Here is a 12218-nt window from a genome sequence, read left to right on the forward strand (position 1 = left end):
TAGGTGGCCGATCGTACCACCGTCCTCCGTGATGCCTCTGCTCCATACAACTATTGCGTGTCAAAGCTGGACACGTGGCACGAACTTGCGCTGTATGCCCTGGGGGTGCTGGCTTGCCCTGCCGCTAGTATCTTGTCAGAGAGGGTGTTTAGTGCAGCTGGGGGAATCATCACGGACAAGCGTACCCGACTGTCAACTAACAGTGCCGACATGCTTACATTCATAAGGATGAACAAAGCCTGGATTTCCCCAGACTTCTCTTCTCCACCGGCGGAACCTAAAGATTCTTTTCACTGCAACCGCAGATAAAAGCACTCTTCTCTATCACTGGAAAAACTGGGCATTTAGCTTTGTCAATCTGTCTCTGATATTAGTCCTCCTCCTGCTACACCTCCTCCCGAAACATCATGTCATCGCGCTGAACTGCCAATTATTCTGCGGCACAAAAGGTTCATCTAACAATCTTTTTTTTACAATTTTTCAAAGTTTCAAATGTATTGAAACTTTAACATTAACCAATTTTTTTTAACAGGGCTGCCTATAGGCTCTGTTACAAATTAAGCAACAGCGAGCTGTATCTTTCAAAAAATATTTATGGGTTTCACCTGCCCTCTCGGTTGAGCAATTTTTCAGGGGTACATTTGTACTGTTGGTACACTAATTTTTCTGGCCCTCGCCTACACTCTTATCCAACTAATTTTTCCGGCCTTCGCCTACATTTATGGTACCCCAATGTTTCAGGGGTTGGCCTATACTCTTGCTACATAAATTTTACTGGGCTGCCTGCCTATAATTCTGCCACATTAATGTTACAGGGGTATGCCTATACTTCTGCCACGTAAATGTTACAGGGGTCTGCCTATACTTCTGCTACAAAAATGTGTTTGGGGTCTGCCTATACTTCGGCTGCATAGATGTTACAGGGGTCTGCCTATACTTCTACGACGTAAATGTTACAAGGGTCTGCCTATACTTCGGCTACATAAATGTTACAGGGGTCAGCCTATACTGCTGCTACATAAATGCTACAGGGGTCTGCCTATACTTCTGCTACAAAAATGTTACTGTGGTCTGCCTATACTTCTGCCACGTAAATGTTACAGGGGTCTGCCTATACTGCTGCAACATAAATGTTACAGGGGTCTGCCTATACTTCTACTACAGAAATGATACTGGGGTCTGCCTATACTACTGCTGCATAAATGTTACAGGGGTCTGCCTATACCTCTACTACAGAAATGGTACTGGGGTCTGCCTATACTACTGCTACTGAAATATCACTGGGGTCTGCCTATACTTTGGCTGCATAAATGTGACATGGGTCAGCCTATACTGCTGCTACATAAATGCTACAGGGGTCTGCCTATACTTCTGCTACAAAAATGTTACTGTGGTCTGCCTATACTTCTGCCACATAAATGTTACAGGAGTCTGCCTATACTGCTGCTACATAAATGTTACAGGGGTCTGCCTATACTTCTACTACAGAAATAGTACTGGGATCTGCCTATACTACTGCTACCGAAATGTTACTGGGGTCTGCTTATACCTTTGCTACTGGAATGTTACAAGGGTCTGTTTATACTATGGGTGCACACAGACTTCCCATCGCGGTGTTTTACCTATCTGGCCCAAAAACACTGACTGACTAGGGCATGAATTGTGGGCCGAGGCCAAGATGTATTTGGTCTCGTGTTACTCCAGTTATCCGGGGCACTGCTTTGGCCCAAACAAGAGGAGCGATACTGCACTTATGAGATGTTTAAGCATCGGAGTCCGCTCTATGCCCGCGATTGCCGAGGATTTATGCAGAGGACTATGTCCTCGGCGCAGTGAAAGTCTGCCATGTTTGGGCACTCTGATTTCTTCATGGTTCATTTCTTGGGTCGCCTAGGACCCACCTATGCTGTGGGTGCACACAGACTTCCCATGGCGCTAATTTACCTGTCTGGCACAAAGTCACTGACTGACTTGGGTAGGGTGCAGAGTGCAGATGGCTTTCCCCTTGCGGTGTCGATTGAGCTATCCGACACCAACACAGAATGAATAGTGTGAGGGGACCCGGATTGCCCATTGCTATTTAACTCGCGGCACCTTGGGTCACACAGTGTGTTTGCTGGGACCGAGCCTGACCCAGGTCCAGCTCACATACTTCCCACACAGGCTACAGCGAGCCCTGGTCATGGTTTCTTGGCCTTGTAAGGCCACTTCCTCCTCCTGCTTGGGGTCAGGGGATCAGCACTGGGCATCATGCATTTGCTCTCGTGTTACCACAGTTATCGGAGACACTGGTTTGGGCCAAAGAAGAGGAGCGTTACTGCAATAATGAGATGTTCAGTGCTGTACTAGCATCGAAGTCCGCTTCAGGCCCGCGATTGCTGAGGGTGTGGGTCAAGGCCTATGTCCCGGGGGAACTGCAACTGTGCTACGTTGGGCCTGTGGAACTTTTTCCTGGCTAATCCAGTCATTGGAGCGGTGAAAGAAAACGTAACTGATTTAATGAGACCTTCACAGGTGTACTAGCATCGAAGTCCGCTTCATGCCTGCGATTGCTGGGGGTTTGTGCAGAGGCCTATGTCCTCGGTGCAGTGAAAGTCTGCCATGTTTGGGCACTCTGATTTCTTCATGTGTACTGTCTTTAAATTCCTTGGACCCACCTATGCTGTGGGTGCACACAGACTTCCCATAGCGGTGTTTGACCTGTCTGGGACAAAGACACTGACTGACTTGGGTAGGGTGCAGAGTGCAGATGGCTTTCCCCTTGCGTTGTCGATGAGGTATCTGACACCCAAACACAATGAGTAGTGTGTGGACACATGCATTCCCCATTGCTATGTCACTCGCAGCACCTTGGGCCACACAAGGTGTTTGCTGGGACCGAGCCTGACCCTGGGTCCGTTCACATACTTCCCACACAGAGTATTGCTGCATTGGGGAGATGTGTAGAAGTGCTGGGCTGGCACCTGAGTCCACTTTATGTCCACATTTGCGGCTCCTGACATTTTTGCGACGGAGGTGGCACGGGATTGGAATGATGATCGTACGTCAATTTATCATTGATTCTCAACAGCATTGTGGGCTATCGCCCACCCCTTTCGAGGAGGGTCGCTGCCTGGCCCTGCCAATCCTCTGCAGTGTGTGCCTCCGGTTCCTCCTCATGGCAGACGCACTTATAAATAGACATGAGGGTGGCGTGGCTATGAAGCCAGCATGTGGCATGAGGGCATCTGAAGGCTGCGCAGGGACACTTTGGTGTGCGCTGCGGACGCAGGGTCGTGCGGGGGGTGGGGCAGCATGTAACCCAGGAGAAGAGGCAGCGGTGTCACCCGCAGGCAGTGATTGTCGTTGGTTGCAGGTAGTGTGGTGTTTAGCTAAGGTGTGGCTTACTAATGAGGGTTTGTCCGAAGTAAAAATTGTTAGGGGTGGGGGACAGACTCTTGCCCCTATTGTGGCTTAATAGTGAGACCTGGGAGCCTGAGATACAGCCATGCATGCTGCCCCTGCCCTTCCCTATCTGTTTCTGTGGTGTTTCCATGACTTTCGGATGTTTTCTGGTTTCTCACAAGTGACGACCTATGCGGAGCATCGGTCATATACAAAAATGCTCGAGTCGCCCATTGACTTCAATGGGGTTCATTACTCGAAACGAGCTCTTGAGCATCGCGAAAAGTTCGGCTCGAGCAACGAGCACCCGAACATTTTGGTGCTCGCTCATTTCTAGTTTCCACCATTTATTTATCAGTCCTGGTTCTCCAAGCATCCTTAGCCACTTTGTCAATGCTTGACCTTACTTTGGTGCTGTTTCTCGCCTGGGGCACCCTGAGCGCATGAGCTCTTTTCTCTTTTCACTTCCAGTTCAGGACCTCTCTTAAGGTAAAAGCTTGGGAGTCAGCAGCTAAGACCAAATCCATCAAAAAGGGGTTAAAATGTGCAAACTTGGGGACCACAAAATGCTGCCCCCAGGAGTAGCCATAAGCCAAACTGGTCATGGCGTCCACAATGCTGCATGACACAGACCACATTTTATTAGCAATCGGTGGAGGAATGTGAATTTCAAAGTGTTCACTTACTTTTTCTTGCAAGTGTATATAGGGGCGCATTAAGGTAGCTCTATATACAGCGCAATGTTTGATAATGTTGAGTTTTAAAAGTGTCTAGTTAAAAAAGAGTAATCTTCTATATGAACTGTAAATGTGAGTGCAGCTCCTGAGGACTTAGATGGGATTAGAATGGAATCCTAAAGTAGCGGAAGCCTTCAACACTTCCAAGTGTTCTTCCCGGCATCCAGCCCTTATGAAACAACCTGACCTGCTAATACCAAGCTCTTACCTCTTGCCACAAGTAGGATAAGCAGATCGAACCTCTGATGCTCATGTAATGCAGCACTTTTTAACTTTCAGTTCACTTACTTTAAAGCTTTCGAAATTTGCCGCGGTTACCAGCAGGTGTGCCTGTAATACACCCGGCGCTAAAAGGCATTTTGCTTAGCATTTTTATGGCGGCCGGGGAAATCAGACGTCAATTTGTTTAGAATTGCTTACAGGAAGCTGAATAATTCTGCTGTAATCGTATGGGGGAAAACTAAATAATTAACAAAACGCACACATATTTTATTACAAAGTGGCCATTACAGTAAGTGCTTGATCCAAATTGGACATCAGGGGCCAAAGTGCCAGGCAGCTCGCATTTCATGTAGTTACTGTTGTAGCACAATACAATATTCAGTGTAACAGACAGGCGGTAACTGAGGTAGAGAGAGAAGTTATCAGCTGCCTCCATCCAGAGGGAGAGAATAGATTAATGCAACAATTAAACACGTGGAAACAGATGGACACAGAAATGGCGCAGCCTTAAATGTATCATTCTGATGAAGTTATTTAATAACCTTTTTATTTCATTGCAGCTGTTAATGCACATAGTGAAGCCCACAGGTGAGACGCTCGTAGGTAATGGAAACACGTTGCTTCCTTAACGGTTACTAGACTTTGATTATAGTTAAAGGGGTTGTCCCGCGGCAGCAAGTGGGTCTATACACTTCTGTATGGCCATATTAATGCACTTTGTAATATACATTGTGCATTAATTATGAGCCATACAGAAGTTATAAAAAGTTTTTCACTTACCTGCTCCGTTGCTAGCGTCCTCATTTCTATGGAGCCGACTAATTTTCGCCGTCTAATGGCCAAATTAGCCGCGCTTGCGCAGTCCGGGTCTTCTTCTTTCCTCAATGGGGCTCCGTGTAGCTCCGTGTAGCTCCGCCCCGTCACGTGCCGATTCCAGCCAATCAGGAGGCTGGAATCGGCAATGGACCGCACAGAAGCCCTGCGGTCCACGGAGGGTGAAGATCCCGGCGGCCATCTTCAGCAGGTAAGTAAGAAGTCACCAGAGCGCGGGGATTCAGGTAAGCACTCTCCGGTGTCCTTTTTTAACCCCTGCATCGGGGTTGTCTCGTGCCGAACGGGGGGGGGGGGGGGGGGGTTTGAAGAAAAAAAAAAAACGTTTCGGCGCGGGACAACCCCTTTAACCCCTCAAGGACATGGCCGATTTTGACCATAATAACGCAACAATTTTTCATCTCCACTTTTCAAAAACTATACGTTTATTTTTCTGTTGACGTGGCGGTATGAAGGCTTGTGTAATGCATAGCAAGCTGTTGTTTTTATTGGTACCATTTTTGGATACATGTAATGTATTGTAAAACTTTTATTAACTTTTTTGGGCGGATAGGAAGGGAAAACACATAATTCTGCCATTTCTTTTTTTACAGCGTTAATCATCCAGCATAAATAACATCATTTTTTTTTCTGTGACTTGGTGAAATTACAGTGATACCAAAATTATTATTTTGTTTTGGGCTTTTCCACAATAAAAATCCCTTTAAAAACATTTTTTTTTCAATGCTGCATTCAAAGTCCCATAGCTTTTTTTATTTTTCCACAGATGGAGCTCTGTGAGGGCTTGTTTTTTGCATGCTCAGCTACTGTTTTAGGGTCAAAATATGTTTTTATTTAAAGCACTGCTTATTACAGACAATGTACTTCATACACTTAACAGACCATGTGTTCCGTATAATATGGTTTCTAGACAAAGCACATTTGAAAGGTCCTAAGACCAGAAAAATCATGACAGTAAATTAGATGGCTTATTCCACTGAGGTCAGTATGGTTGCAACAACATGGGCTATTATTACTACTACTGAACTGACTTATCTGGTCTGTGCTTGTCGGCCAGCTCCAGTGTATCTAGTTTGCTTCTTTTAAACTGTAGAATCAAAAGAAATATTTGTAACACAACTATGAATCAAAGGTGCGGGATCGTTCCGAGTCGATCCGTAAGTGGAGGTAAATATAAAGAGGTTGGGAAGTGTGTGTGGGGGGGGGGGATAGGGTATGCAGAGAAAAGTAGGGTAGAAGAGGAGGGAGGGGGGGGGGGAAACTGAGTCAGGAGAAAGGAGAGAAAAAAAGAAAAAGGGGGGGTGGGGAGAAGAAAGCGTCTCGTTTATTGGAAGCCTCTGGTGGGGCCCCATTCTCCAGTTAAGCTGGTAAAACTCCATTTTCGATCCACGGGTCAAATCCGTTAGAGCTGCGGAAAGAAATCCATACCTCCCAAGTGGTGTAGTATGACGACCATTTGTCGTCGTCTTTGGCTCTCAATTCCTCCATGTGCCTTATTTCGTCCAAGGCCATTGCCCAGTTCAGGCGTGTTGGTGTCGCCCTGGACTTCCATAGTCTGGGGATCACGGACCTCATAGCTAAAAGAAAAAACCTAAGGATGTCTTTTTTATTAGTGGCGATGGTTCCTGCTAGTATTGATAGGAGAACAATCTCCGATGTGAGAGTTAGAGACCTTCTTTTCAAGGTGTTGTAAATGTCTGCTATCTCTGACCAGAGTCTAGAGATACCCGGGCAGGACCACCATATGTGCACAAACGTTCCTGTCCCATTCAAGCATCTCCAGTAAGCTGGGGAGGTGCCGGGGTATATTTTGGCCAGCAGCGCTGTGGTTCGGTACCATCTTGTGGTGAGTTTGTAGTTCAGCTCGTGGTGTCTGCCCGAGACAGACATCTTATGTAACAAGGTGATCCCTTTAGCCCAGTCTTTGTCTGACAAGTGCTGACCTAGTTCTCCCTCCCAGGCTCTACGGATACCTCGCTCCGGGTCCGAGGTCTCCCCGGCCACCTGTATGTTGTAGACCTCGGCGATTTCTCCCCTTGACTCTCGGGGGTTGGCACATAATTCCTCAAAAGGCGTAAAGGGAGTCGAGAACTCTATGAGCATGCCCTGGGTTTTTATGAAGTGGCACAGCTGAATATATTGGAACCACGCACCCGTCACAGGCCCCCCGTCTCCTGTGAATGCATCCAGGGGCTTAATTCCGTTTTCTTGAAGGCAGTTGTGTATTCTTGGAAAGGGGATTCCAAGTCTGATTAGAAACGTCAGTCCCCTATCCCCCGTGGGGAAATCGGGGTTGCCAGTCAAGGGGGTTCAGGGTCCCGGTGCAGATATCAGACCACGTCTGTATGCAAAGCCATCCCATATCCTTAGTAGAGAATTCAGGAAGGGTGACACCTTTATGCCTCGTCTACCTAGGTCTCCCCTAAGCCAGAAGAGACCCTGTGCCCGGTGCGGAGTTCTGCTCAAGCTCGACCCAAAGCTTAGAGTGCCCCCTGTGCAAGAGGTCCAGGACGGCCCTGCAGATTGCAGACCTGTAGTAGAGGAGCATGTCGGGTAGGCCTACTCCGCCTCTCTCTTTCTTCTGGGTGAGTAGTTTGTAGCTCAGGCGGGCCTTAGCCCCCCCCCCCAAATGAAGCGTATCAGTGCCCTTCGTAGCTTAGTGAAATAGATGCGTGGTATTTGGATAGGTAACGTCTGGAAGAGATACAAGAATTTTGGGAGGGAGTTCATCTTGATAGAGTTTATTCTACCAAACCAGGATAGTGTTAACGGTTGCCACCTTTCGAGATCTTTTGTCAGGGAGGAATAGATGGGTTCATAGTTTAAATCGAATAGTTGATTTGGGTTGGATGATAGCTTTACTCCTAAATATTTGATGTGGTCTTCCCGCCACGAGAGCGGAAATAGGGGCTTAAGCAGGTTCACTTCCGCGGGTTGGAATATTATGTTTAAGATTTCTGACTTGTGTACATTGATTTTAAAGGGGTTGTCCCACACCGAAACGGGTTTTTTTTTTTCAACAGCCCCCCCGTTCGGCGCGAGACAACCCCGATGCAGGGGTTAAACAAGAACACCGGACAGCGCTTACCTGAATCCCCGCGCTCCGGTGACTTCTTACTTACCTGCTGAAGATGGCCGCCGGGATCTTCTCCCTCGGTGGACCGCAGGGCTTCTGTGCGGTCCATTGCCGATTCCAGCCTCCTGATTGGCTGGAATCGGCACGTGACGGGGCGGAGCTACACGGAGCCCCATTGAGAAAAGAAGAAGACCCGGACTGCGCAAGCGCGTCTAATTTGGCCATTAGACGCTGAAAATTAGGCGGCTCCATGGAAACGAGGACGCCAGCAACAGAACAGGTAAGTGAAAAATTTATGATAACTTCTGTATGGCTCATAATTAATGCACAATGTACATTACAAAGTGCATTAATATGGCCATACAGAAGTGTATAGACCCACTTTGTTTCGCGGGACAACCCCTTAAAAGTTACTAGCCTTGCTGTACCTGTCAAATTCTCAGAGGATGGCTAGAAGTGCCTGTCTGGGATTTGCAATATAGACTAAAAGGTCGTCGGCGAATACCGCCACCTTGTGTTCTGAGTTTGCCGCGTTGTACCCCTGGATTTCTGGGTTTGCTCTAATTGCGTTGGCGAGTGACTCCATTACTAGGATATATAGGGTTGGGGAGAGTGGGCATCCCTGTCGCGTCCCGTTTTTAATATTGATTGGGTGGGAAAGCTTCCCATTCACTCGAACTGGAGCTGTGGGATTGTTGTATAGGGCCGTTATCCAATTTCTCACTCTGTGTCCTAGGACAATTTTTTGTAAGGTGACCTCCAGGAACTTCCAGTTAACACGATCGAATGCTTTTTCGGCATCTACTGATAATAGGCATAGGGGGCTTTGGGAGTCGCAGGCTCTGTGTATCAGAGAGAGAGAGTTCTAATGGTATTATCTCTTGCTTCTCGGCCCCGGAAAAAGCCCACCTGATCTCTATTTATGATTCTGGGGATTAGTGGTCCAAGGCGTGTAGCTAGGGTTCTAGCGAAAATTTTTGTGTTCACATTTAACAGGGAGATGGGTCTATAGTTCCCGCAGGAAAGGGGGTCTCTTCCGGATTTTGGAATAACCGTAATAGTAGCTTGTAGTGCCTGCTGGGGGAAGGGACAGTTTATGGAGATTGCGTTGAAGGCTCTACATAATATTGGCGTTAGTAAGTCTCCTAGGGTTCTGTAGAAACGGGTGGTGAAACCGTCGGGGCCTGGGCTTTTGCCTGCTTTTAGGTTCCGAATCTCCCCCAATACTTCCTGTTCCATTAGATCATGCTCAAGTGCCTCAGAGTCCGATGAGGGGATTGGTTTGGGGGCGTAGTCATATAAATAAGCCTCAGCAGTGTCAGGTGTGTCATTTTGGGTCACCTCGGCGGGGTCTGGGATATTGTAAAGCTCTTCATAGTATTCCCTAAAACATTCGAGTATGTCTTCCGTGGCGTGGACCTTTCCTTTCTTTGCTGAATTTAATGCAAATACATAGGATTGGCTGTCGCGTGGGTTTAGGGCTTTTGCCAGCCAGCTACTGCACTTATTGCCATATTCATAGAACCCTCCTCTGATCCTATCCCTCATGCACAGGTGAGCCTGGTCTAATAGTGCCAGTATCTGCTGGCGGAGGGACGCAATCTCCGCGTTCAGGTGAGGGGTGGCTTTGGCTTTATTAGCCTGTTCCGCTATCCCCAGACGGGTACTAAGGTCTTTCAGTTTGCCTAGCCTGACTTTTTTGAGTCTTGCCCCATGAGAGATAAAGACCCCGCGTAGTACACACTTAAGAGCTTCCCATTGTGTTGGCGCGGATGTCGTGTCCCCCCTATGGACTTCTATAAATGTCTCGATAGTCTTGCGAATCTCTTCAATGCAGAGGGAGTCCGTCAGGAGATTGTCGTTGAGACGCCAGGTGTTTGCTCCAATCCTGTGTTCAGGTCTCGTCAGGGCCCCGTAGACGGGTGAGTGGTCCGACCATATGATACTGCCTATTGAGCTTCTAGGGGACAGGTCCAGAAGCCCGTGTGTGATAAATAGGTAGTCCAATCTCCCATAACTATTATGTGCTGTGGAGTGATGGCTATAGTCCTTGACCCTCGGATGAAGAGTCCTCCAAAGGTCAATGAGTTTCAGCCCTAGCAGACATCTTCGAAGCCTACGTATGGCCACCCGGGAGACCCCGGACTTACCCGAGGACGAGTCTAGATCAGGGTCCATCGACAGATTAAAGTCCCCTCCAAGGATGATGCCGGTGCCTGACGCGAATTGTTCTAATTCTCTTAAGGCGTTGATCCCGAAGCTGATTTGACCTGTGTTAGGGAAATACATGTTAGCTACCATCAAAACACGGTTACCTAAATCCAGCTTGAGGAATATATATCTCCCTTCAGGATCCTCTTTTGTTGCCAGTATGTTGTGGGGGAGGTTCTTGTGTATCGCTATCGAGACCCCGCATGTTTTTTTTTCAGGGTGGGTACTATGGTACCAACTGGAGTAATATTTGTTGGTACATTTGGGTGTGTGGCCTGTTTTAAAGTGCGTTTCCTGTAAAAGAGCAATTAAAGCACGTTTTTTGTGCAAGTGTGTGCAAGAAGTAGGTAGGGTTAAGGGGGAAAGGTGACAGAGAACAAACATTCCGTTGATTGGGAAGAGGTGTCCCAATCTTGTAAGGTGGGTTTTGGACCAAGGGCCCGTATCAGACGGCACCATGGTGGCGTCTACCCGTTCAGGGGGGAGAGAGTTGAAAATGTCAGAGCCGCTCCCGGGCTCCCCTGCCAACAATTTCAATTTATTTAGAAAAGCTAAACATAGAGTAAAAACCTGTATTCTACAAATATTCAAAAGTATGGTTAAGCAACCTTCCGGGATAGTGGAAAGGAATAAGGGGATTGACAATAATATATCAAAACTTTAAAAGAACCAGTGGGTTGGGACAGTAAATAAACCAGTGTCCTGAGATGCGAACTGTAACTGACTGCAGGGCATGTTAGAATATAACAGCCTGGAACACCAAACTATAAAGTTAGTTCACGTGGTGTCCGAGCGGTGTCGGGCCGAATGGACAGCATCCTCGTCGCGGAAGTCAGGGCGGCAGGTGGGTGCGGTGATTCCTATTCTTTGGGCGTTTTGCTCTGGCTTCCTGCCACGTGGATTTGGGTGCCGTGATTGGTAGTGCTGGGATGTGTGCCCAATCTGGGATCGCGACCATCGGGAGTTCCAGGGTACTAAGGAATTTAGGCAGATCTGCGGGTGACTTGAAGACCGCCGTTTTTCCATTTTTGGAGGCTATAAGGTGAAAGGGGTACCCCCATCTGTAGATTATATTGTTAGCTCGGAGAGCTTCAAGGTGCGCTCTAACGGCCCTACGGAGCTGGAGGGTGTGGCGGGCCAGGTCTGGGAAAACCGCAATAGGGGTACCATTGTGGGTGAGGGGTTCCTTCCTGTCCCGAGCGCTTTTCAGGATGGCTTCTTTGTCCTTAGAGAAATGTATGCGGCATACAATATCTCGAGGTCTCCCTGGGTCGTCTGGTCGGGGGCCCAGTGTCCTGTGTATGCGATCTATCTCTATAGGGCGGTCGGGTGGGCGCTGCAGCAGGGAACTGAAGAAGTTGTGAGCCCAGTCCTCTAACTGAGGAGGGGTAATTTCTTCTGAGAGGCCTCTCAGTCGTAGGTTATTGCGTCTATGGCGATTTTCTAAGTCATCAAGGTGAGATAAGATGTCCGCCATTTGCTGGGCTTGAGCATTAATGATTTGACTATGGGACTCAAGCGTAGTGAGAACTTCATCTTGTGTCTCCTCTACAGTGTTTATGCGGCTTCCCATGTGTTTAAGTTCCTGATGTATAAGGGATAGCGCTTCTTTTTGAGAGCTTTCTAGTCGTTGGAAATCCCTTTTAGTCGGGAGAGATCTCAAGTGTGCCTTCCAATCCCAGTCCTCATCTGACGAAGATTCATTGTCAGTTGGTGGGTTAGTTGAGGGTGCTGCTGCTGCGGCTGCTGTGTGACCC

The sequence above is a fragment of the Eleutherodactylus coqui genome, chromosome 12, assembly GCF_035609145.1.
Source record: "Eleutherodactylus coqui strain aEleCoq1 chromosome 12, aEleCoq1.hap1, whole genome shotgun sequence".
Classification (NCBI taxonomy): Eukaryota; Metazoa; Chordata; class Amphibia; order Anura; family Eleutherodactylidae; genus Eleutherodactylus; species Eleutherodactylus coqui.